The sequence below is a fragment of the Rhamphochromis longiceps genome, linkage group LG8 (genome assembly GCF_057381845.1).
Source record: "Rhamphochromis longiceps isolate RC_006_pf linkage group LG8, R_longiceps_female_GT1.1, whole genome shotgun sequence".
Taxonomy (NCBI): Eukaryota; Metazoa; Chordata; class Actinopteri; order Cichliformes; family Cichlidae; genus Rhamphochromis; species Rhamphochromis longiceps.
Genome location: NC_140564.1, coordinates 8327537 through 8355436, shown reverse-complemented (window position 1 = coordinate 8355436; position 27900 = coordinate 8327537). Strand labels below are relative to the sequence as shown.

Here is a 27900-nt window from a genome sequence, read left to right as displayed (position 1 = left end):
GGGCTGTCTTCAGTTGGAGTGCGGCTTCTGTGCAAACCAGTCCAGTCAGTGTTGTATTCCTGTGTGCATCATTTTCTACCTCATGTGCAGTTGGTTACTTGCGTCAAATAATGTTAATTATTGAAAATTTAGTGTGTGGATGTCATAGTCAGTTAATCCCACCAAGTGTTACCCTCGTAACTGCCATTGATAGGTTTGACCTAAGATGAATGTTTCAGGTAAAGTGAGTTAATTCTTTGTGTATGAGTTTGTGAAGGTTCTCAGTCATCCAGGTCATCGTAGTCAAAGGAGTATTCCATGCGAATTCCATGATAAGGTGAGGCCAGGTTTCACTTGGGGAAGTGCACTGCGGTCGTGAGTTCTCAGAACCTGCTCTTTGAGCAAAAAGAACGACAACAGCACGGAACGTAAGTTTGGATAACATCATAGGAAGCTCGCGGCTCTCCAACGGGAGATTGAGAGACCAGTGTTGGACTGTTAGAACAGCTTTGAAATTCATATGAGTTGTTCGCACTAAAGTAAAAAGCACCATCACTTCATGCGGAGACCCTCTCGGCGCCAGCGGCAGTCTCAAGGCTGGAGCTGAACAACAACACCCTGATAACGACTGTGTTGAGTCTGTTCCTTCCCATTCCATGCAAGGCCACCTGGGTTGGCTGGAAGACTGTTTACTTAGCCTAGTAGGGCGAAGGACACTGTCTCAGCTGAACTCTGGACACGCACACACATATATATACATATACACTGATATGCACACACTCATCCCCCCTCCCTTTCCAAACGCCTTCGACGCTTATTCCCTTCCGATGCTGACGGTGGATCAAGGAGACCAGCGCACAGGCTGCAGGCCCAAATGTGCTGTCTAATTCAGCTGTTTCTCACCCTTTACCCACTCCTGTTGCTTGTCATGTGTTTCTTTGGTGTATTAAGAGTTTTTTCATGTGCTATGTGCAGAGGTGTTTTTTTTCTGTTCTCAAACTGATCTCCCTGTTGGAGCTCAGTCTGGGGGGAGTTATTTTTTTCTCCTTATCTTTCCTCATGTGGTGCATTTTCCATTGTTATACCTCTCTGACCTGTCTTCCCCATGTGATGTTTGTGTAATGTATGTATGGTCAGAAGGGTAAGTCGGCGCTGGCAAAGGTCGGCAGCCTTAACCCAATTTCCTTCGGGGTCAACCTTCAGGATCAATAAAGTTTTATTGAATTGAATTGAATTGAATAAATTACCTCCTCAACATGTCTTAGAGTTCTCCAGAGGCCTGATAATGAACTAATCATTTGATTTAGGTGTGTTGACCCAGGGTGAAATTTAAAACCTTCAGGACACCGCCTCTTGAGGCCTGGAGTTGGACACCCCTGATCTACACTGTGACTAACCTGGAAAATAAACCCCAGGTTATTTTTTGTTTTTTTGACTAAAACAGAAGAAAGTACTGTGACATTCTGGTGGAATTTGGGATACCAATCTGCAATTACAAGATCTAGCTCAAAATTCACCCTTTAATATTTGACTTTAATGTTTTTGACTCTCTTAAAACACAAATAAAGCTGAATGAAACTTTCGTTTTTTGAAAACTGGATAGTGGGAGATGTTTTAAGAACTGCCTGCTGAAGAATCCAAATACTGTGAATGAATACATATGTATGTTCGATAACTAATCATAAACAACTGTGAATGAATACTAATGTTGCCCTGTGACTGCACAGTGTGCAAATAAGCAATGTTTTTTCTAGCAAATGTACTTTTTTGGAATGTTATGTTCATGCATTGGTTAAAATCCCTACTCCAAATGAATACTAATAGTGGTTATGTCTGCTAAATGTATAAATCAGTGACTGTCTGCAGAAATATTAAACATTTCATCTGAATAACGTGGTAACACACTCACTGGTCACTTAATTAGTTACGTCTTGATAGTACTAGGTTGTACCCCTTTTGTCTTCAGTACTACGTTAATTGTTTGTGGCATAGATTCACAAAGGCACTTGAAACATTACTCAAAGATTTTGCTCCATACTGACATGATAGCATCATGGAGTTGCTGCAGATTTGTCAGATGCTATCCATTATGTGAACCCGCAACACCAGAAATACTTAATTGGATTGAAATTGGGTGACTGTGGAGGTAATCTGAGTACAGTCAATTCATTATAAAAGGTCAAGAAACTAGTTTGTGATGATTAAAGTTTTGTGAAGCTAAACTTGGAAGATATTATCGGTACACGGGACATATTGGTACATCCTCAATTTTGTGATTCACAGGAGTAAGTCATTTGGATGATGCTTTCAGCCAAAGGTCCTTTCATTATGCCAAGTACAAGTTGTGCCTCTGTATTTCACTGATGAAACAAGTTTTGGATTCAGTTCATATACACATATGCACCACAAACACCTGGATACTTGAAAATCCTGCATGACATTCATGACATTCAAGTATACAGCATCCTTTAATATATAGAGGGAGAGAAGGAAGTCAGGATTTCATTAAATTTGCACTATAATGCTCAGAGCTCTCTGCTGGAGCTGCTCTGGTTGTGTAATGGTACTCTCATTAGCATTCAGACAGAGTGCAGGATTGCAAAGCTACTGTCGGCCTACTTATCATTGTGGGGTGATTAAAAAGCAGAGCCATATGCACGCATCAGGCTGCATGAAATACTGTATCTTATCTCTGTGTGAAGGTCTCAGTTCATACCACATTTCCAGCTGTTCCAACAGCAGACTAATGCCGGAAAACGCCACTGCCATTTTTCAAGGTAAAAGCTCCATGTTTGTGTTCTTTCTGGCAGTCTACAGTATACAGACTGGTTTAAAGGGCATAACAAAGCCTATACTCAGATTAACTAATGTCCACATTCAACTATTATTGTAGGGTCTACTTTACAATATAAAGCGCCTTGAGGTGGCTGTTGTTGTGATTTGGCGCTGTATGAATATAATTGAAACTGAAACTAGAGGGGATTGTTTTAGCAACCTAAAAATTGCATTTCAAGATGGGGGATACTGAACCTAAACAGAGTATGGGCATACTGAATTGTGATGCTTTCAGGGACTGAACATGGTACACGATAGCAGAACTTTACAAGTTTATTGATTATATAAAATAATTCTTTGACAAGAAAGGGGGCTAAAGTGGAAAATGAGGGTGAAAAATAGAGAGGGTGGGAATGGAAAGTGAATCAAAGAGAAATAGAAAAAAAATCTTGTCCTCATAATGCATCTTAAAATAGGGGAGGTCGCCCACACAGACACTTTGCTTCTGGGTACTTGGCTCTGATTTATTTATTTTGTTTGTGGTACAGAACAATCCACTGGGAATTATATAAAGGGAAAACCCTATGCCTGGCCCTCCGGCTTTCTTTATGTGGCTAAGGCAACAGTAACTCTAAAACACTGAAACCCCACATCATTCATGTCATTATTACTCCTGCTGCTTTTCTGGGAGTGCAAATTGCGAAGAGATACTGAATTGGTTCCCAAGTGGCTGGAGTATGTTCCAAATCTCAGAATCACAGCGATACCCCATGAACTGGGTGGTGTAAAGCCTCTGGACAACAGATACTTGTGGGAACACGCCACAATACAGACTGTGGACAGCATACAGCACGATTTGTGTGTGATTCATGGATAGCGTTCACACCTTGCAGCTACAACAGAAGCAGGCCAGGTTATAACTACTGATAATAATTGATTATTACACCAATTAATTGATTAATGGAATAAGAAATACTTTGGTCTTGTTAATAAGCAATAATGAACATTTTAAAAAGAACATGAGAACACAAGAAAGAACACAGGTCTTTCAAAATTAACTGCTCATTGGTTTCCATTGGAGAAATTCCAATGTTTTAAACTTTAACTGCAAACATCTGTCAAAAGAACAAAACAAACGACAACAACAACCCTCTGACTGTATTTATGTGCCATATTAAAATGATTTTTTAATAAAACATTTTCTTAAATGGAAAAATATATAAATATACTAAGTCCATTCAAAGGTAAAAGTAAAATACAATTAGATATACAGTGCAATCTAAACAAAGGCATAAAAATGTACCTTTACCAGTCTTCTTGGAAGGCTTTCTGACATTAATAGGAGGCAAAAACAGTTCTGACAGTGTTTTATCTCCTGGATGAGGTAGATACAGTGTGTTTATGAGTTTTTGTGCTTGTGTCTCTGCATGTTTAAGTGTGCAAGTAAAGTCTTTCAAACCTAAAAACCCTCAGGTCAGTGGAGTTTTACTGGCTTTAATCTGAAAAATGTTGAAAAAGGCTTGAAATAAATATCTTCTAGTACACCCCTTGCCCTCCTTTAGTCTAACCATGTTTGCTGCAGGTTCCATGTAAAATAGGATGGCTGCCGTCACCCTTCAGCAAGCTGTGTAATTTAAACATGGTATCAGAATAAGTTAACAGCTCATCTGCATATTTTAATACAACTTCTGGAGGCTTTCTTCAGATTTTTCGCTGTGTAAAACAAACAGCGGTGGATTAAGCAGCTACAAAGTTCGCTTTCCTTCACGTCAGAGTTTGTTGATCAGACACTTTGATGAAGGATTTCCACTAGCTTTTTCCCAGTAAAGGTTTTAATGGTGATTACAGGAAGAGCCCTGTTGTATTGGATGCTAGAAACCACATTACCATCTCAGTAACGGCTCTGCCTCTTTGCTCTTCGTAATGTTAGTGCAAACAGACTCCAGCTCCACTTTAAACTGTGCCAGTGTCATCATCAACGCTGCTGCTGTGTTATCAGTGTTTTGTGTTGAAAAATTGAGCGGTGCGTGGGCTCAATGTTGTCAGAGTATTCACGTGCATTAAACAAAACATTCAACCAAAAAATTTGTGTCAAGAATTTTTTAAATTATCGAATTGTTCAAATGATAAATAGCGTTCAGCCTTACGGCTAGCTATTTTAAATTTGTACCAAACTAATATTCTTCATTAGAAATATTATCAAGTCTAACATAAAGCAATCCTTGCTGAAGTTATTTTAAACTCCACTTTAATCCAAATCAAGCTAAATCTATAACTAATTTGATCAGCATGACTGCAAATCAATGTGACTTAACGGAGATTACAAACACCAGACTGGGCATTTTAGTCTGGAACTGGTCCTAATCCTTGTTTGTGAAACACATTCTGTATGATGGATAAATATTTTTGCTGGTAATGGAAGAGAACAAACCTGATGTTAAACAGAAGGCATTGTTTGGCTTAAACAGGGAACTAGAAACGCAACCCCAAATGTTTTAGTCACAACATGATGATTAGATGTCAGTGCTGTGCTGCCCATTAGAGACCAAAGAAGTCAACTAATATGAGTTAACTGATTGTTACATAACTGTATGCATTAGTATGAGGCATGGTATATAGGACTATGAGGTATTGTATTTAACAGTATTAAAACATAAGAAAGAGGGTCTTAACCACCGTTAATGACAATGTATTATACTGAATGATATCTGTTTCCACTTATGATTACTGCTGGACACTGTATGGATACCATAGCTAGGTGACTAAGATATCAACTTGCCAGTCATATAGAGTTTCCAGTAGCCTGAGGAAAATGACCACTAATCCATCTGTCACACTGAAGTAGTCAGGGTCAATATTTAATTGATCATGCTAATGCTGGATCAATACCCAGTGGGATCCCAAAGTTATTTGAGAGGCAGTTCTAATCAGTTGTGGTAATTGAACCAACTCCACTAGTAGAATTAATGCCACTGAATGGCAGTAATTGGGTGGCAGCTGAATCTAGGTATTGCCTTCAAGATTCATGTAATTTGAAAATTATGGATGTCATTAGGCATATCTGAACATTGACTGCCAGTATCTGCTACCAGAAGTGTGTAGCTACGATACAGAACAGCCCTATCCTTCTGCAGTTAAAGGTATAAAACCGGTTGTCCAAACAAATAAGATAATTTAGACCCATCTGACAGCATATTCTTCATCATGCTGTGACTAACTTACTTAGATACTGGTGACATCAACATGCAGCTGCTGCTGCATGCTGCTGCTAATTCCAAGACTTTCAAAAACATATCTGCTTTAAACTTAATATTCCATATTCATTCAAAGTGGAATAAAACATGCTTTAAAGAGTACTAAATTATATATCTCTTCATCCTCTCGGATTCATTAGGGGAGCACTCCACTGGTCTTCCACTGCACTGGCATTCTGATGGTTATCGTCTCTCTTAAAGCACATCAACCTATTTTTTCTTTAACAACCCCCTCCGTGAATCGCTACCTTATTGTGGTGGAGGGGTTTGTGTATCCCAGGGTTTATGTTGTCTGGGTGCTTTTTCCCCCAGTAGGGTCTTCCATGGCAAATTGGTCCTGGGTGGGGGACCAGACAAAGAGCAATTCATAAGACCCCTATGAGTGAAAGATCAAGGGAGCAGTTCACCCTGCCTGGGATAGGGTTACTGGGGCCCCGCCCTGGAGTCAGGCCTGGGGAGGGTACCTGAGGGCTAGCATCCATGTAGCCCAGCCGGGCCCAGCCCGAAAAAGGGACATGGGCCCATCCTCCTGCAGGCCCACCACCTGCAAAAGGCGCCATAGGGTGTGCAAGGTGTGCCAGGTGGCAACCAAGAGCGGAGGCCCTGGCAGACTGATCCCCGGCTACCAAAGCTAGCAATTGGGACATGGAACATCACCTCTCTGGTGGGGAAGGGGCCTGAGTTAGTGCATGAGGCTGAGAGGTGCGGACTAGATATAGTCAGGCTAGAGCTGGGCGATAGAACGATAACGATATGTATCGCAATATAACTTTTACTCGATAGAGAAATTAAGCTATCGCGATAGACCTCGCCGCTCTTGTCCTCTTAAAAAATAAAAAAAAAGGTCAGCCAATCCAAATTAAGTAGCGCAGAGCCGAACCAATCACAGCCGCAGCGTCACGTCGCGTGACTTGTTACGTACAGCACAAGTGCCAAGCCGCACGTGTGTTTGTTTGGGAAGCAGCCAGCGGGTAATGGAGCCAGCGCGTAATGGAGGAAATGAGTGTGCCGACTAGAAAAATCAACCGAGCGTGACCGAAGAGAAAACAGATGATGGTTCCAATGCCGGAGAGATTGTCGAACGGAAGAGCCATAGAAGTTCCGTAGTGTGAAGGTATTTCGGCTATTTCAAGTCTGACAAAAAACAGAGTAGCGTGCACTGTAAATTGTGCCGAAAGCAAGTCTGGAAATACAATAAACTGGTGCATGCGTCACACTGTGCGCCACGTTATTGTTTCGGTGAAATGAATTTCTACAATACTGTTAATTCTACTCTCTGCAGTGTTTAAATGCTTACATATACACACAGTTACTGTCCGTCCACACATACGACTCGGTTCTGCTTCTATGCCCCAGCTTTGTTTACTTTTTCCCACCGAGGTTTCTAGACTTCTGATTGGCCAACATTTCTGCACGGTTAGGAATCTAGCGCCACCTGCTGCTTTGGCATGTTCATAGCAGCGTTTTCCTTCATTTCTGCCTTTATGTGTGGACGGGATTATTTTTTAAAACGAAAACGGAAAATCTCCGTTTTCAAAAATACCCGTGTACGTGTGGACGTAGCCTCAGTCTCTGACTGGAAGCGCTAATTCGTCATTCGGCTTTTGTCAGACTAAAGTAACTGTTAAAACTGTTTGAAAAGCTCAGCTATACAACAAGGAGAGATTGAGAATTTCCTTTTAGTTCTCAGTTTATTTGATATTGACAAAAGTTAGTCAGTTTTGTCTGTTCTTCTGTAAAACAAACTAAGATTTATTTTTAGAATTAATATTTTGTTTCTAAGTGGAATTGACAATTTAGTAGTCTGTTTCGTTTGTTATATTTTGAAACTTAGACGCTTTAGCGGCTGCCTTTTGTGTAGTTTGCAATATTTGCCTTTATTTATCTGAAAAAGTCTCATGTTCCTTAAGTACATCTACCCTGTTGAACTTATTATGGGAAATAAATATTTAAATAAAAACAAGCTGCTGATTATTTCACATTTTACTTGTGAGCAACAGCACATATAAATCTTACAAATATAGTTATTTGGCTTATATCGTGATAGATATCGTTATCGCCTGAAATGAAAAAAACATATCGTGATATGAAAAAATCTCATATCGCCCAGAGAGCGGATGAGCTGTCAACTGATCACCACCTGGTGGTGTGCTGGACAGACGTGAGGCTGCGCTAGGAATGCCTGGCAGAGGCCCCGATCTGTGAGATCTTTAACGCACACCTCCGGCAGAGCTTCAACAGCATTCTGAGGGAGACTGGGGACATTGAGTCGAATGCACCTCCATTACCAAAGCCGCTGCAATGGCTGCGGCCCCAAGGTGGTTGGTCCCTGTCGTGGTGGTAACCCCCAAACCAAATGGTGGACACCAGAGCTGAAGAGAGCCACCAGGCTGAGGAAGGAGTTCTATCAGGCTTGGTTAGCTTGTGGGATTTCAGAGGCAGCTGATAGGACTTGTGTGCAGAAATTCAGATTCTGTAATGGTACTGGGTCTTTGACCCAGTGTTTCTATGTTTATGTTCTCATTTGGTATTGTTTAGTTTCCTTGTTGTTCCTAGTTTAATCAGCTGTATTTCTATTTCTGAGTTTTTTATTCATTTAGTTAGTTCCCCTTTGTGCCTCCCTGCGTAGCCTGTCATATCTATCATGTATGTTTCGTTCTCTCTTCTTATTTAGTCATCTGCATTCCAGTCAGGTGTCTCGTCCCCTCTGTTCCCTCTGTTCAGTCAGTCTGTGTCTTAGTGTGCATTTCCTGCTTCCTGTTTTATTTTGATAGTCCCTTGTCCTGTGTTCACTGTATTCGGTTTTGGTTCCTCACAGACCTTCCTCACTAGGTTAGATCTGTTCCAGCTGTGTTTCCCTCCTGTTTCTCATCCCCTTGTTACGCTCTGTGTATTTAGGGCTCTGTCTTCCTCTGCCTGAGTCACTTTTTCACATAAGGCCATGCAGTTGTTTTGTTTGTTTTTTTTTTTTCTTAATCAGAAACACCTTCATTTAGAAACTGCCGTTTGTATTTACTTGTGTTATGCTTAATATTTAAATTTGTTTGATTACTGTGACAAACATACAAAAAAATCAGGAAGCGGTCGAACACTTTTCCACACCACTGTACATCTCATTTTCTATTCTTGATTCAGTAGGGTTGGTCTTCATCGTGGAATGTCATGGATCAGACTCTTAGCAGAGATTATAGAGTGGCCAGTAAAGATGATTAAAGACTTCTCTGATTTGTTGCCTTTGGGCAACAAATGGTGAAAAAGGCAAAGCCAGAAAGACTGTACAAGGAAGAAAGCACATGCATACAGGAGATATGCCAATGTGTTGTTGACTGCCAGTGGCTTTAAGAAAGTAAATCAGGGCAAAAAACTAGAGCTGAGGGGATCAATCCAGCAGTCAGCAGTATTGATACCAATTCTGGTATTGGTATCAGTTCAATACTAGCGCAATAGGAATGATACTTTATTTTTATCCCCTATGTTCAGTATGAAACACATTGAATGGTGTTAAATGTTTTTGGATGAAAAAATTTTACGTTAAGAATAAAATGTGAAAGATCTCTGAAGCTTTTTTTTGCTTACTGTCACATTTATCTTTTTTTAATAGCCTATAGCACATTTAAACAACAGAAGATGACCCAAAGAGACAGGAACTGGGTTATCGCTCCAAATAATCCAGAGTCAAAGCTGCAGAAAGTCAGTTTCATACTCAACACCTTTGTAAATCTATATAACATTTCACTGTATTCCATTGCAGCTGCTTTTTAGAATAAACCTGAATAATTTAAATAAAGATCTTTGTCAGGGAGGCAAATGACAAAACTAACAGAGACAGCAGAAAGAGATTTATCACGTTCTCGAAAGTATACATGTAAAAATATTCAAATCCACCATCTGGCTGGTGTCTTTCTGTATGGAGTTTCCATCTTCTCCCAGTGTGGGTTCTCTCCAGGTATTGCGACTTCCTCCAACAATCCAAAGACATGCAGTTAGTGTGGTTAGGTAAACTGGTGATTCTAAGTTGTCCACAGATGTGAATTTGATTGCAGATGGTCATCTGTCTTTGTGTTAGCCCTGCGACAGAGTGGTGGCCTGTCCAGCCCATACTCTGCCTCTTGCCCTACGAAGCTAGGATATCTATAGCTATAGCTTATATCTATAAAATCTATATTAGATAAAGAGACATTGTTTGCACTGGCATCCACTGTAGTCATCATTTAGATGATTTGCCTGATTTCAAAGGTTTCTATAAATCCAATACTAATTTCAGATTTGGTATGCAGAAGGCCAAAAGAGCAACAAAGCAAGGATACATGTGAATGAAGGCTCATCAGTATGCTGCACTCACAGTCCTCCTTAAATTGATTTTAGCAGGGGGAGAGATGGCCTCTTGCTCGGTCTTTCTCTCCCTTCATGCAGACGGACTCACACGGAATAGTAATAATTGTTTTCCAGATTTTTCTTTTTTTTTTGGTACACGTGACGCTTTGTAGGTCTCAGTCTTCACACAAGTCTCACATCTAAATTACAGAAAAATACGATTTGAGATTAAAAAGGTGACCCACACATAAATAAATGATCAGAGTCTCTAAAATTGGCATCTCTGTCTGGTTCCCTTTCTCCATCTGCCAGCACACTCTGTCTGTCTCTCTCTTCCTCTCTCTCTCTCTCTCTGTGTGTGAAGCTACATTAACATCCACAGACAAGTTTCCTTTTTCACTTACTGTCAGCCATTTCATTCCTCTTGGATTCAAGAACATTACAGATTCTGTTTTAATATGGAGATTTTTATCATTACCCATTTATAGTTAGGTCTACAGGCATAACTATGTTTGGTGGCATGACTGCAGAGAGTAGAGTAAGTATCTTGTTAGACACCATGTTTAAAGTTTTTAGGAAAAATATTTTAGGGCCAAGTACAATAAGCTCAGTTTTATTTGAATTTAGAAGCAAGAAATTAAAGGTCATCCAAGTCTTTATGTCTTTAAGACATTCCTGTAGGTAGTGGGTATGTGTTAGCTTGGTGGATAGTTAAAGATGGGTGTCATCTGCATAACAGTGAAAATGTATGCTATACCTTCTAATGATACTACTGAAGGGAAGCATGTATAATGTAAACAGAATTGCTCCTAACACTGAACCCTGTGGAACTCATAAACATATTTAACCTTAGTGTGTAAAGACACAACAAACTGGTGTCTACTGCATAGATATGATTCAAACCACTGCAGTGAACTACTTTTAATACCTACAGCATGCAATGAAATATTATGGTCAACAGTATCAAACCCTGCACTGAGGTCTAGCAGGATAAGCACAGAGATGAGTCCACTGTCAGAGGCCATAAGAAGATCATTTGTAACCTTCACTAAAGTCGTTTCTGTGCTGTGATGGGCTCTGAAACCTTCAAAATAAACTCTTCAAATAAACCATTTGTCTGCAGATGATCATTTAGCTGTTTGACAACTACTCTTTCAAGCATTTTTTCAACTAATAGGATGGTTGGATATTGACCTATAATTAGCCAAGCCAGCTGGGTCAGGTGATGGCTTTTTAAATAATGGTTTAGCAGCAACAATCAGTGGGGAGCCGCAGGGTGGGAGGCCCCCCTCAATGCTAAGCCAAGGCTTAGCGAGGCCCATGCCTAGCTATACACACTCTCTCTCTCTCTCACACACACACAGAGGAACTGCACACACACACACACACACACACACACACACAGGAACTGCGCGCACACACACACACACACACACAGAGGAACTGCACACACACACGAACTGCGCGCGCACACACACATACACACACACACACACACACGAACTGCGCGCACACACATACACACACATACACAGAGGAACTGCACAGAGAGCCATATCTATTCACATCCACCCTACACCCTCAAACGTAAACTAACTTAATCATCTTGTTGTAACATAAACATAAAACGTTTAGAACACTTGTGCAAATATGTGATGTCTTGATAAATCGAGCAGGTATTTGAAGTTTACGCAGCACCATTCTCGCATGAAAATATCTTAAAAGTTTATTTTGTGACCCAGAAAGAGTAATATTTCAAACTCCGCCACTCTGTGTTCCTCTGCCACTGCCTCGTTTGAGTTTTGGGCGGAATGGATTCTGGGATACTGCATTTTGTCATTTCGAGCTGATTGGAGAACAAAGCAGCCAATCAGATTTTTTTGCATCCAAGTCTGTGATTGGCTGGTTTTGTGGCACAAATATAACGGTGTATAGAAAGAGTTGAACGCGCACGGGCAGAAATGTTGAGAGCGCAAGCAACAAAATGCGAGCAAATGCAAAAACTGAGCGGGAGGGGCTGCTATTGTGTGTGTGTGTGGATAATAGCAAACACTGAAATACATTTTTTGCACGCAGCAATGAGTTTTGTTCACTCAAATTTAGCTTTTCTTCGCTCAAAATAAATTTCTTCTCAAAATGCAACTTGCAACTGCAAATTTTTTTTACGTGCGCTCAATTTTTTTTACGTGCACTCAGAATAGTGGCACAAAAATAATGCCATATTTTACACATAGTTTTTTGCTTCGTATCTGTAACCTGACCTTACCAAAAAACTTGTGTAAATATTTTTTTACAAACTCAAATCTTTTTTTACACACACAAATTCTCATCTATAGGTGCACAAATATAAAAATTTCAGATATTTTGGTTTACAAGGTTACAAAACCAATCGATCAAGATATATTAATAAGAAAAGTCGAAAGTTATGGTGCTGGAGGTAGTTTTTAAATTGGGTTGGGAGTTCCTTAAGAGAGAGGAAGCAGTTTGTGAAATTAAATACTTGTTGCTCATCATGTATCGACATTGCTTGTGGTGTACCCCAGCAATGTTCCCTCTAATTTTTCACGTGTCTGAGACGTGCTTCGGGATTCGTACGTGCTTTGTCTCTAGCAGCCACCGTAAATATACTTTTATTTATTCACACCACATAAAATGTAATAAATAAATCATATAATACAAAAACAAACTATTTACATTTTAACTTTTAACTATTTAAATTCCTTTTAAACAAATTTAAAGCGAAACAACACAAAACACTGCAAACCACAACACAATTAAATATAAATGAAAATATGAAAACAAAAAGAAGATGCACATTCTCTGTCATATGGGCCTGCATGAATAAACTTTCTGAATCCTTTATCATCCGCAACTGAAAATAGTTGTGGAAGATTACTATAATTTTCTAATGTGATGTTGTTGTCCCTGGCTCTCTTTCTCTCTCTTTCGCTCCGTGTCTGTTCCTGTGCTACTGCGAGTGTAACTACCACCCCTCTTCCCAGCGCAGCACAAGGCTCGCGTGCGGAGTGAAGTGGAAAAAAAGTGTGAGAGAGAGGGTGAGAAAAAGAAAAAAAACCCCACGGCTCCCAATAAGTAGCCGGCTCGCGTCGTTCACTTCAAAGAGCCGGCTCTAAGAGCCGTTTCGTTCGCGACCGACACATCACTATTTGCTAAGCTACAAACCCACACCGCTTGATGGATTGTCGGAGCATTACGGCTATCGTAGGCAGGAGCCTCGCGGAGTGATACGTATTGTGCGTCAACATAATATTACCGTATTGTGTGTGTATAACCTCTTTTTAAGTTTTGTTGATATTATACATGGTTATGCTGAGGATATGTCGGCCAGTTTCCACTGGAAATGCCTTTTGGTTAAACTGTCAGCAAGGTATTTGCATTTGCACTGTTACATTTTTATGTGGCTTTAATACACATAAAAACGGCTGCTTGTTTAAGTGAAAATACATTGATGGTTTTTTTTTTGCACTAATAAAGTTGTGGAGTTGTAAAGTATTTTGTCTACTGTCAATTATATCGTTACTGCAAATTTTCAAAAGTATATCGTGATAAATATTTTTGATCATATCGCCCTGCTTTACTGAAAACCCTCTCCTGTCTGATCATTTCCTGATAACATTTACATTTACAATAATTGATTACACAGCAGTGGGGAGTAGACTTCATCACAGTAGATGTCTTTCTGAAAGCGCTGTAATTAAGTTTAAGAATATAATTCACCCACTGTTATCATCTTCAATGCCCTATACCAACATAGAGCGGAGCAACCTGAATGCTACTCCAACAGAGGTCGATTATCTTGTTAATAATTTTACCTCCTCACTACGTACCACTCTGGATACTGTAGCTCCGGTGAAAACTAAGGCCCCAAATCAGAGAAAGTGATTAGAGAAAAAAATTACCAATAATCATCCCACAGATGTAATATTATCTACAGCTACTTTTAGTACCACTGATATTCGTTTAGACTCTTTTTCTCCAAAATTATCTTTCTGAGTTAACTTTAATAATTACTTCCTCCAAACCATCAACATGTCTTTTAGACCCCATTCCTACAAAACTGCTCAAAGAAGTCCTGCCATTAATTAATGCTTCAATCTTAAATATGGTTAACTTATCTCTAATCGGCTATGTACCACAGGCCTTCAAGCTGGCTGTAGTTATACATTTACTTAAAAAAGCCATCTCTAGACCCAGCTGTCTTAGCTAATTATAGGCCAATCTCCAACCTTCCTTTCATATCAAAAATCCTTGAATGAGTAGTTGTCAAACAGCTAACAGATCATCTGCAGAGGAATGGCTTATTTGAAGAGTTTCAGTCAGGTTTCAGAGTTCATCACAGCACAGAAACAGCTTTAGTGAAGGTTACAAATGATCTTCTTATGGCCTCTGACAGTGGGCTCATCTCTGTGCTTATCCTGCTAGACCATAGTGCTGCGTTCGATACTGTTGACCATAATATTCTATTAGTGCGATTAGAGCATGCTGTAGGTATTTCAGGTACTGCACTGCAGTGGTTTGTATCATATCTATCTAATAGACTCCAATTTGTACATGTAAATGGAGAGTCCTCTTCACACACTGAGGTTAATTATGGAGTTCCACAGGGTTCAGTGCTAGGACCAATTCTGATTACATTATACATGCTTCCCTTAGGCAGCATCATTAGAAGACATTTTCACTGCTATGCAGATGATACTCAGCTCTATCTGTCCATGAAGCCAGATAACGCACACCGATTAGTTAAACTGCAGGAATGTCTTAAAGAAATAAACACGTGGATGGTCGCTAACTTTCTGCTTCTTAATTCAAATAAAACTGAGTTTATTTTATTCGGCCCTGAAAATCTTAGAAATATGGTATCTAACCAGATTCTTACTCTGGATGGCATTACCTTGGCCTCCAGTAACACTGTGAGGAACCTTGGAGTCATTTTTGACCAAGACATGTCCTTCAATGCCCATATTAAACAAATATGTAAGACTGCTTTCTTCCATTTGAGCAGCAGCTCTAAAATTAGAAATATCCTGTCTCAGAGTGATGCTGAAAAACTAGTTCATGCATTTATTACTTCCAGGCTGGACGGCTGTAATTCATTATTATCAGGATGTCCTAAAAGCTCCCTGAAAAGCCTTCAGTTAATCCAAAATGCTGCAGCAAGAGTACTGGGACTAGAACTAGAGAGCATATTTCTCTATGCTGCAATAGACGTAGGCTGCCGGGGGATTCCCATGATGCATTGAGTTTTTCCTTTCCAGTCACCTTTCTCACTCACTATGTGTTAACAGACCTCTCTGCATTGAATCATATCTGTTATTAATCTCTGTCTCTCTTCCCCAGCATGTCTTCCATCCTGTCTTCCTTCTCTTACCTCAACCGGTCGCAGCAGATAGCCGCCCCTCCCTGAGCCTTCTTCTGCCGGAGGTTTCTTCCTGTTAAAAGGGAGGTTTTCCTTCCCACTGTTGCCAAGGTGCTTGCATATGATTGTTGGTTTTTTCTCTGTATCTATTATTGTACGATCTACTGTACAATATGATCAACCTGCTGCTTGTGAGACCCCACAAGCAGCTACAAAAAGAAAGTTATAGCTTGCCTTCAAGACCTTGAAAAGGACAAAATCATTGACCGCCTCACATATCACCGCCTTTACCCAGGGGATGCCATACCCTGCATTTACGGACTTCCTAAGACCCACAAAAAGGGGTCCCACTCAGACACATAGTCAGTAGCATAAACTCAGCCACTTACAACATTTCAAAACACCTTGCTACCATCCTTGCACCTCTTGTGGGGAACACCCCACACCACATCAAGAACTCCACCAACTTCACCAACAAGGTCCAGAAACTTACGCTGGATCCAGATGAAACCATGGTGTCCTTTGATGTAGTCTCTCTCTTCACCTGCATACCCACCACGGAGGCAGTGGAGACTATCAGAAAACAACTACAAGAAGACAGCTCCTTGGAAGACAGGACCAACTTCACACCCGATCAGATTTGCAAACTGTTAGATCTCTGCCTTACCACTACATATTTCAAATACAACGAGGGCGTCTACAGACAAAAACATGGCTGTGCCATGGGCTCCCCCATGTCACCTATTGTAGCCAACCTTTACAAGGAAGAAGTGGAAAGGAAGGCTCTTGGCTCTTTCAAAGGAAGAGTACCCAGCCACTGGTACAGATATGTAGACGACACGTGGGTCAAAATCAAGACACAAGAAGTGGAATCCTTCACTGCGCACATTAACGCTGTGGATAAAAACATCAAGTTCACCAGGGAAGACACAAAGGATAACTGTTTGCCTTTCCTGGACTGCGCTGTGCACATTGAGGAGAATGGCAACCTCAACATCGAAGTTTACCGGAAGCCCACACACACGGACCAGTACCCCCTCTTTGACTCCCATCACCCTCTGGAACACAAACTTGGAGTAATTAGGACCCTACACCACCGGGCAGAACATGTTCCCTCTAAGCCTGAAGGGAAAAAGAAGGAACACACACATGTAAAGGAAGCGCTTAAAACATGCGGTTATCCTAATTGGGCGTTTACAAAGTCAGCTAAGAGGTACAGAAAAGAAGACGAGACAACAGCTAGGGAGGATAAGAAAGACAGACGCAACAACATTGTCATCCCCTATGTAGCCGGTGTATCAGAGAAACTCAGGAGAGTTTTCTCCAAGCACGACATCCCGTTGCATTTAAGACCCAGCAACACGCTCAGACAAAAACTGGTTCGCCCGAAAGACAAAACTCCAAAACACAAACTTAACAATGTGGTGTATGCTGTACAGTGCAGCGAGGAATGCCCAGACCTCTACATTGGAGAGACCAAACAGCCACTTCACAAGCGCATGGCACAACATAGAAGAGCCACTTCCACGGGACAAGACTCAGCAGTCCATCTGCATCTTAAGGATAAAGGACACTCTTTCGAGGATGCCAATGTTCACATTTTGGATAGAGAGGACAGATGGTTTGACAGAGGAGTGAAAGAAGCCATTTATGTCCACTGTGAGCGACCATCTTTGAACAGAGGCGGGGGTTTACGACACCAACTGTCTGCCATCTATAATCCAGTTTTGAGATCCCTTCCCAGATGCCTTAACGCCCACTCACGTCCTGGGCCATCTGACCCCAGTAAATCGCATGATAGGGTGGGGCCAGGTTTCACAATGAGCTCACCCGAAACCCTGGCTGATTGTGACCCACACCTGTTTTCTAGTGATGTGCGGCTTAATCCTGAAATATTGATTCCTCCGATACCAATCATTTATGTTCTAGAATCAATTCTCACATTAAATATCGATATTTTAGTAATTTGGGATAAATTTGTAGTTTATCATTAACAGTGGAAAGAAACTATAACATTCGGATTGCCTACATTCAAAGGAACTACCTCCTCTTCCGCCTTTCATAGTCATGTGCGAAATACGGCTGTATAAATGGCTCGCAGCCCCTTGGCGCGCGCACTCACAACAATGGCTGAGCATAATTGTGTGAACGTATTTTACCTCCACAAACAGCTGAGACGTGGTTTGCGATACATGTGGCAAAAAAGTGAGGTGTTGTGGCCATACTTGCCAACCTTGAGACCTCAGAATTAGGGAGACATTCAAAAGGGCACATTTTACAGGGTTTATTTATCGGATAAAATACGTTAAATGTCACCGTTATTATTGGCCGGCCCGGAAAAAGCGGGGGTGTCCAAATTCAGAGGCTGCTTCCACCTGAGGACCCGGCCTTCGCAGTCTAAAGAAAGCCGGGTAGTAAGTCACAGGCTCCCTCGGTGGAGTGAAACTCTGCCGTCTGCTCCTTGCTATCTAAAATATAACCGGGCGCTGGCATAAACTCTCGACCGTCTCACACTTTGTTTAATTAGTTTTCTGTTATTCAGCTGTGTGAAAACCCCGGAGGAACCCTCCCGAGGGATTAATAAAGTTACATTTAATTTATTCTAATCTAATAACTTAAATCTCAGCCAAACAGATTTACTCACGAACAAATAAAACACTGAAAAAGCCAAACAATAACATTTTTAAGTTATCAAAGTGGCTTATATATCATGTTTAACCCGAGTAGTGAAAGACCATGGGGGTTTGAAGATGATGTGTCAGTCGGTTCAGATATTTGAAGTTTACATAACATATTTTCAGGGAGAAAATGTAGCTAAGTTTTTTTGTGACCCAGAAAAAGAAACAAGAGTAATATTAAAACGAAGTAGCTGCCTCCATTGTTGGAAACTGGAATTGGCTGGGCCGCGCTATGAATTCTGCAACATGGTTTTTCAATTTTGTTGTTCAGGTGGAAAATCGGGAGAAATTCGAGAGAATGGTGGCTCCGGGAGATTTTCGGGAGGGGCACTGAAATTCGTGATTCTCCCGGAAAAATCGGGAGGGTTGGCATGTATGGTTGTGGCAACATCACTAACCTTGTCAAACACCTCAGAGTAAATCATATCACAGAATATGACGAGCGTATGTTGAGATGAACTAAAGAGAAGGACAGGGACGACGCTGCTAGAGCGAGACAGACGTCTCACGGAGTCCTTTAGTGCTGCAGGCAGGCAATGTGTTCAAATAGCGTACAACTTCAGTTTTTTTATTTCTATTTGATAAACTGCATTATTAAGTGATAAGAATTAGTAATCTGTTGTCCTGTAATCATTATGATGCTATAATTTGAGATACAATAAATAAAATAAGTTTTTGTACAAAGTATCGGTATCGGATCAGTATCGTCGATACCACCCTGAATATTACTTGGTATTGGATTGGAAAGGAAATCAGTGGTATCGCACATCACTACCGTTTTCACACCTTGGCTCATGTGATTAGGTAGAGGATCATCAGGGGGTCCTTTTGTCCCTCTTTTGGGGGGATACTCCCTCTGGGTTTAAATCTGGGACTCTCCACCATTTGACCTTAGAACTGAAGAAGCTTCTCGGATTAGAGGTGAAACGTCTTCAAGCAACTTAAAGAAGTCCAGACGCTTTTCTTTCCAAGCACCTTAGATTACGATGACCAGGATGACTGAGAACCTTCACAGACATAAGGAATATCATGATTTTTCTTTTTGCTCTCAAGCACTTTCTCCTTCTAAAATCCCAATCTTTTACCATGTCTCACTGCACTAAACATGACAAAAGCATTCAGGAAAAAAAGGTTGAAATGGAGACGTAGTGAGGCTGCCTCTTACTGTTGATGATTTCGACATGCCAGTGCGTCCATTGACTCCAGAGGGTTAAATCAAGTTATACTTCTTTGTATGACTGGTTGCTAACCTATTGAGCTTCCAGTATTTTTCAGTTGTCCAGTCAGATGCACCACTTGCTCATCATGGTCATATTGAAAACAAAAAGAGGGTTGTGCATGTGGATGCTGCTAACCAGTTGGTGACATCATAGCTACTTTGTCCATCTTCACCTTACAGTCTACCTTTGTATTTTGCACCTACTTGTTGAGCACATCTATGCAATGTCCATCCATGTCTCATGCATTTCTTTAGTATGACTAAAACAAATGCAAATACTGAAGCAGTGAATAACTAAGGAAAATGAAATTACTATCGATGTAAATGGTACTTAAAACAGCAAAAATATCATCTCCCTGTCAAGTAAAAGCTTGCTTGGATACACAAACAACATAACACAAATGATTTATGTGAAATCACAATGTGTGATTTCATCCACCTGTTTCCCCAATGTGCAGCTCAAGGCCACAAATTATTTTGTACCAAAAGACATGTTCACATATAGCTGTGTGCCTTCCAGAGACAATCATTGAGGCCTCACACATGCCATTACACTCTGTATTGTCCTCTCTGTCCTTGCCTCATTACTCCTCATCTATTTTTAAAAGGGGATATGCCTTATTACAATTAGTTGGTTTAGAAGCCAATCTGTCATGCTCATTACAGTGATCTCTCCCTGTCCCTATTTTTCTTTTATCTCCTTATTCATCTCAATCTTTCTGTAACTGCCTTGGTTTTCTGACGTATATGTCACTTCAACTTTCAAAGGCTTGTAAACACAAGAGGGCATTTTGCACATATTTTTGGAGTATGTGACAAAGAAAAAGAAGGGAGGAATCTAATTTGTTCTTTTTGATAATTCAAGTGACCAAAAAGCTTTGGAGTGATTTAATCTGCTGTGACTAATGACAGCATGAGACAACACTTCCTCTCAGACATGGAGCAGAATCAGTCTCCATCTGAAATGAGTCCTTGAAGAACCACTGTTTAGGAAGTCAACCACTTCTTCCCTAATTGTCCACGATCTAGTTTCAACCTGAAATTCATTATAGTCTGCAGGACTACATCCTTTTCTTCCTTCATGTTTTTGTTTTTCTGCTCTTAGAAAACCACTTCTTGTGCACAAAGACAATAATTCCAACTTGGCTTTGCCCACTGCTTGTGAGACGCTTTGGAAAGGCACTGCACATTCCTTTTTAGCCACTTTAAATCTGCCTGGTCATCTTTACAGCCCTTTCCCACGCCAACCTGGATAGAGGTGCACACTAGAGGGGTGTGTGTATAGATGAGTTGGAGTATTTAGGAAAACTGCCCACTCAGTCAAACTCCCACAATGTACATACAGTATATAAAGAAATTGAGGAAACAAATGAAGGAGCACTTAACTTACATCCCTGTGTTGCACTGCGCTAAAATCTCCCTCACCATGAAAGTTTCTAATTGATCATAAAATCTTAATTAGCTGGATGTCTCTTGGTCTGTCCAGGCCTGTGAGAGTGTTTCTCGATCACTTATTTATTACCTTCTTAATTACAATTTCACAGTGAGTGCTCATGACATTTAGAGACCTTGTAGCAGTGGACAGAGCTGACTGAAGATGAGGATTTAGTGTGATTCCACAGTGGCAATAACCACACACACTTGCTAAGACAGTTTCAAAAATATGTTCCTACACATGTGTAATTTCTAGTGCTGTCAGCGTCATCAATTAAAATGACATTAACGCATGCGTGGGGCTGCACGGCATCAACGCGTTTGCGCAGTTAGCTTGTTAACGCATTAGCGACGTCCAGCCCCAAACACGGGACAATCCGCATTAACTCGCTAATGGAGATTTGCCGTGTTAATGCGGTTATGGGTTAACATCATTTCAACGAGATTAATGCTGAGCGCACCAGTAATTTTTTTAATAATATTAAAATTATAAATATATATTTTAACTCAAAAGTAGTTTTTAAATTTAATGTTGCTGAAACAACAAAATAATAAAATCACATTAACGCCATAACGCGGCAAATCTCCGTTAACGAGTTACCGCGGATCGCCCCGTGCGTGGGTACTGGACGGCGTCAACAAGCTAACTGCGCTAACGCATTAGTTCTCACCAATTGATCATTGCGTGGCACATCCAACATACTGTTTTACTTTGGTCCATGACGCGCTTACCATCAGGGTCATGCTTCACATGAAAAACAAGATAGTTCCAAACGCCAGATCTGAATGAGGGTGGGGGAGGTTCAGTTTCGGCAGTTTCGTTGAGGCAGTTGCCATGTTGCAACGAGCTAAGCTTCTGTCTTGTTAGCTTGCGCTGTGCTCAGTGGATCTGCACTCGACAGTGCAGCCTAGGCGGGCGGAGTAGTCAAATGCAGATCCACTGAGCGCTCAACACAGACAGCATCGTCAGAAGAAAAGTTGATAAAATAAATCAAAAATTTTGTATTGTTCGATACATATGTGTACCAAACCGAAAGCACTGTATCGAACGGTTCAATATCGATACGAGTATTGTTGCACACCTAGTAATCAGGTAGGTATCAAAGAGTCTCTGATTTGACTGCTGGTCAATCCACAACACAATGCATTTTTTCAGACTGAGCCCTGCTCGGAGGCGCTCAAACTAAGGTCAGGCATATTACTAGGATGCGGCATAAATCAGATTTGGGGCACACCCAAAGCCTACTTGTGAGATGAGAACCCTCCATTTCTGCAGGCTGCTATAGGGTTTCTCATTATTGTAAACAATAAAGTGGAAAGTATTAATTTTGCTGGTACTTCCCATATGCAAAGGAAATACAGTGGGGCAAAAAAATATTTAGTCAGCCACCGATTGTGCAAGTTCCCCCACTTAAAATGATGACAGAGGTCAGTAATTTGCACCAGAGGTACACTTCAACTGTGAGAGACAGAATGTGAAAAAAAAATCCATGAATCCACATGGTAGGATTTGTAAAGAATTTATTCGTAAATCAGGGTGGATAATAAGTATTTGGTCAATAACAAAAATACAACTCAATACTTTGTAACATAACCTTTGTTGGCAATAACAGAGGTCAAACGTTTACTATAGGTCTTTACCAGGTTTGCACACACAGTAGCTGGTATTTTGGCCCATTCCTCCATGCAGATCTTCTCGAGAGCAGTGATGTTTTGGGGCTGTCACCGAGCAACACGGACTTTCAACTCCTGCCACAGATTTTCTATGGGGTTGAGGTCTGGAGACTGGCTAGGCCACTCCAGGACTTTCAAATGCTTCTTACGGAGCCACTCCTTTGTTGCCCGGGCGGTGTGTTTTGGATGATTGTCATGTTGGAAGACCCAGCCTCGTTTCATCTTCAAAGTTCTCACTGATGGAAGGAGGTTTTGGCTCAAAATCTCACGATACATGGCCCCATTCATTCTGTCCTTAACACGGATCAGTCGTCCTGTCCCCTTGGCAGAAAAACAGCCCCATAGCATGATGTTTCCACCCCCATGCTTCACAGTAGGTATGGTGTTCTTGGGATGCAACTCAGTATTCTTCTTCCTCCAAACACGACGAGTTGAGTTTATACCAAAAAGTTCTACTTTGGTTTCATCTGACCACATGACATTCTCCCAATCCTCTGCTGTATCATCCATGTGCTCTCTGGCAAACTTCAGACGGGCCTGGACATGCACTGGCTTCAGCAGCGGAACACGTCTGGCACTGCGGGATTTGGTTCCCTGCCGTTGTAGTGTGTTACTGATGGTGACCTTTGTTACTTTGGTCCCAGCTCTCTGCAGGTCATTCACCAGGTCCCCCCGTGTGGTTCTGGGATCTTTGCTCACCGTTCTCATGATCATTTTGACCCCACGGGATGAGATCTTGCGTGGAGCCCCAGATCGAGGGAGATTATCAGTGGTCTTGTATGTCTTCCATTTTCTGATGATTGCTCCCACAGTTGATTTTTTCACACCAAGCTGCTTGCTTATTGTAGATTCACTCTTCCCAGTCTGGTGCAGGTCTACAATGCTTTTCCTGGTGTCCTTCGAAAGCTCTTTGGTCTTGGCCATGGCGGAGTTTGGAGTCTGACTGTTTGAGGCTGTGGACAGGTGTCTTTTATACAGATGATGAGTTCAAACAGGTGCCATTCATACAGGTAACGAGTGGGGGACAGAAAAGCTTCTTACAGAAGACGTTACAGGTCTGTGAGAGCCAGAGATTTTCCTTGTTTGAGGTGACCAAATACTTATTTTCCACCCTAATTTACGAATAAATTCTTTACAAATCCTACCATGTGAATTCATGGATTTTTTTTCACATTCTGTCTCTCACAGTTGAAGTGTACCTCTGGTGCAAATTACTGACCTCTGTCATCATTTTAAGTGGGGGAACTTGCACAATCGGTGGCTGACTAAATACTTTTTTGCCCCACTGTAGCAAAAACTTATAAAAGACTTGCATAAGATGTGGCCTACTTCATATAGTGAATCATATAAGGCTTATACAATTTACTCATGAAAGTGGCCACTTTATCATTACTTTCATATATTGTTTTAGTAAGTATCCAAAACATACAACTTTCATTTATATAATTTTTCAAGGGATCTTATATCTGTTTTCACTCTTGTATGCTTTTCATACAAGTTTCACACAAGACAGATACAAACTTTATAAGATTTATATATATCTTTTCCATGTGGGTTTATTTACTAGCAAAGAGGTTTTGGTAAACACAACCATAACAAGTCTCCTATTCTAAATGATAAAAGACAGATTGTTTTATACTGACTTTTTTTCTTGTCTGTTGGTCCTGTTCATATGAAAACATCACTCATAAGTGCCTTTCAGAACTGTAGGCTATAATTTAAAAAGTTTCTTTTCAAGAGGCCAAGTTTTATCAGGGAAGATTTGGTAAGATTTAAACAACATCATTGAAGTTCACACATGAACTTGGAAACACGACAACTTCACTCACATATGTATATCATTAGGTACATTTTATTTTCCATACTAAATCATAAAATAATCTGAATAACTTGGAGACAGCTAATCTACTAACACATCAAATTGTAGTACCGCTGTCTACTTCTGATACATTTAAAATAGATTACTGCAATCTACCTACTATATTCTCTCAGTCGCCAAACATTAAATGATACATTTAGTAAGGTTACCTAGCTAATGAATTATGTTTAATGGATGTGAGATCAAAGTGATTTTTTAAACTGGAAATTTCTCTTTATTGATCTGTTTGTTCTCAAGTGGAGAAGAGGCATATGAGAACTCCAATGCCATGCCATTTGCTTTGCATTGGTTTCCATGGTTACGAAGGCCAAACAATGAGAAATAGCTTTAGCTTCAACAGAGCGGCCACCCTGTCTTCTAGCCCAGATCACTGACACAGCGCTTTCATGTTTCCATTGGAACATGTCTTAAAGCACTTTTACCGCTGTCTTGATTCTGCTGCTGAGAGAGGAGTGATAAAGTACAAGAAATCCACAAAATCGACAAAAATAATTGGAAATAAATTGACTTCAGGTTGAACTCATTTTATCAGCTGTACTTTCTGAGGGCAACAACTTCTATATCAAAACTGACAAACGTTTCAAAAGTTTAGTGCAATGAAGTTTCAACAACTTCAGTGAAAGTGAAACAAACTGAACCAGCAGCGAATGCTACAGGCAAGTAAATGTACCCTGAGTAGAGATTTGTCTTGCCAAATCTTGTCTTGTCCAAGCTTACAGAATGATTCTAGTCTTCCCAAAACTTGAAACATATAAAGATGTTTTGAGTTTAAAATACTTCTACTTCTCCAACATCAAGCACATATTTTAGAACAGGACTCAAACCATGTTCCAATTTCAGTGACCTCTCTGACCTCTGCTTTCTATGTCCAGTATCTTAAAACTGTAAAGACTGAACCATTAAATAATTACCTTCTGACAAATTTTAAATATTACTGTTATTTTAAATATTAATTTGCATATGAGTTTTATTTTGTATCATATCTCAGTAACTCACAAGAACTCATGTATCAAACATGATACATTTGGCATTAAAGGAATAAGACCATTGCACGATTGGGATAAAAAAAAAAAAAGGTTACTAATAATCTTATTAATCTAAGTGTGAATCAGGTTTTCTCCAAACAGTTACACAAAGCTATTTTGTATGAACAAACTATACAAGCCGCAATGTGTTCCTGCACCATATATTATAACCATGAAAACATATGGCAGTGAAAAGAGCCCATATTTCCCCGATGTCCCCCCCTGCACAAGCGGGAGTGTAATCACCTTTAAACTCAACCTTCACGAATGCAAGGGTTTAAAATCACTCAAGAGAAGCAAATGGCTTTCAATAAACTTGGTTGAATGAACCGACCAAACAGCTGCTAAGCAACTTTACGGAGAGGCTACACTCAACAGGATAAAATGTTTGAAAACATTTTGTGAAAATCAACAGTTTTTAATATTTGGTGGTCCTGGATGTGGCCTGCCTGTTGTTTCTGAATTTGATACATAATTTGAAATAACAAATGAGCAAGCAGATTATGGGAGGAACTGAAGGGGCAGCTCTCATTTAGGCCACCTCTTTGAGGGATAAGATAAGCATCCTCTTCACAGTGGTGAAAACAATAGGGGGGACACGGACCGTTTTCAGATGAAAATGACGTTTTCAAATCTATCCGGGCTAGTGTGGACGTAGCCTATATCAGCATTCAAATATACATATTGGTGATTTGTCCAAAGTCAGGGACATTAGTTAAATTCAGACATTTTGTACAACTAGGAATTATGAGTCAACTTCCTTCGCTGGAGGAACAAAACTTTCACAAACAATCTTCTCTTCTCTTCTGGGTCTTGGCGAAGGCGGTCGCACTTTTCTCCTCTCCCTTCCCTTATCTTCCCTGCTTAGCTTCTTGTGTCCTTGTCTAGTCTCGTCTATTTTTTCCACTCTTTCCCTGAAACACTCTGTCACAGTCTGTTAAAACCTAAAAGAGGAATTATGGATTTGATCAACTGGTCCCTGAATGCAATTGACACCCTCTTCTCAACGAGAAGTCTGGGCTCGGGTGAACCTGAGTGTCCTGGAGGTACTTTCCCTGCCGGATACACGATGGACGGGTGGCATAACTGGAGGGTCGTGTGCCTGGTGGGACTGTCGATTGAGGACATTGAAGACATCTACCTTTTTGGAACCATGATAACAGGGTTCTTGCTGATCGAAGCTGGCTTGGCCCTGGCTTATCAAAGATTAAAGAAAGCGGACCCCACAAGGCTGCCCACTGTGATTGAAACGATGGGACGTGAGTTCTCAAAATGGGCTCATTGAACACAGCATGGATGAGATCTTGGAGAAACTTGAGGCTGCCGTGAACACTCAGAATAAGACTGCTGAGCGAAAACTGGATTACATCTTGGTGAAGATCACGGGGGTCGTGAGTTCTCAGAATCTGCTCTTTGAGCGCAAGATTGATAACATCATGGAGCGCAAGATGGATAAGATCATGGAGAAGCTCACAGCTCTCCAACAGGAGATTGAGAGACCAGTGTTGGACTGCTAGAACAGCTTTGAAATTCACATGAGTTGTTCGCACTAAAGTAAAAACCACCATGACTACCACTTTAGCGCCAGCTGTGGTCTCAAGGCTGGAGCTGAACAAAAACACCCTGATAACAGACTGTGCATAGACTGCTTTTTTCCTATACTATGCAAGACCACCTGGGTTGGCTGGAAGACTGTTTACTTAGCCTAGCAGGGCGAAGGACACTGTCTCAGCTGAACTCTGGACACACACATACACATACACTGATACACACTTTGATTTGGGTAATGTGGGGGGGCTGGTTGACCTTTTGACCTTTACCTTTTCATTAATATCTTTAAAACAGAAGCAACACAAACGAAAATTTTAGCAGCACAAACCAGCACAACTGATTGACACCAATTTTTTTTGATTTGGGTAATGTGTGTGTGTGTGTGTGAGGGGGGGGGGGGGGGGGGCTGGTTGACCTTTGATGACCTCTAGAAATTTCTATTAATATCTTTAAAATGATAGGAGCACAAACAAAAATTTTTGCAGCACAAACCAGCACAAACGTAGCACAAACGTTTGACATCGATTTTGTTGGATTTGAAGAAGGTGGGGGGGCCAACTTCACTGACAACGTGTACAACGATTGGAGATGTGAGCAGGTCAGACGGAACAATTGACGGAAAAAGTGTGGACTTTATACCAGTTTTTAAAATGTGTTGATAGGCCACGTAAAACCAGAGTTCTGATAAAAATATATGCAATGTTTCATTTTCTTCCTGAATACTAACGTTGTTTATATTTA

At 40.7% G+C, this 27900-nt stretch overlaps 1 protein-coding gene and 1 pseudogene across 2 annotated transcripts in view; one reads left to right on the top strand and one right to left on the bottom strand.

Annotated features, from left to right (window-relative positions):
• Nucleotides 1–27900, bottom strand: part of ca10a (carbonic anhydrase 10 (inactive)a) — a 321179-nt gene that overhangs the window by 75773 nt on the left and 217506 nt on the right. The gene's annotated exons all lie outside the window — the stretch shown is intronic.
• Nucleotides 206–20129, top strand: LOC146663030 (uncharacterized; annotated as a pseudogene).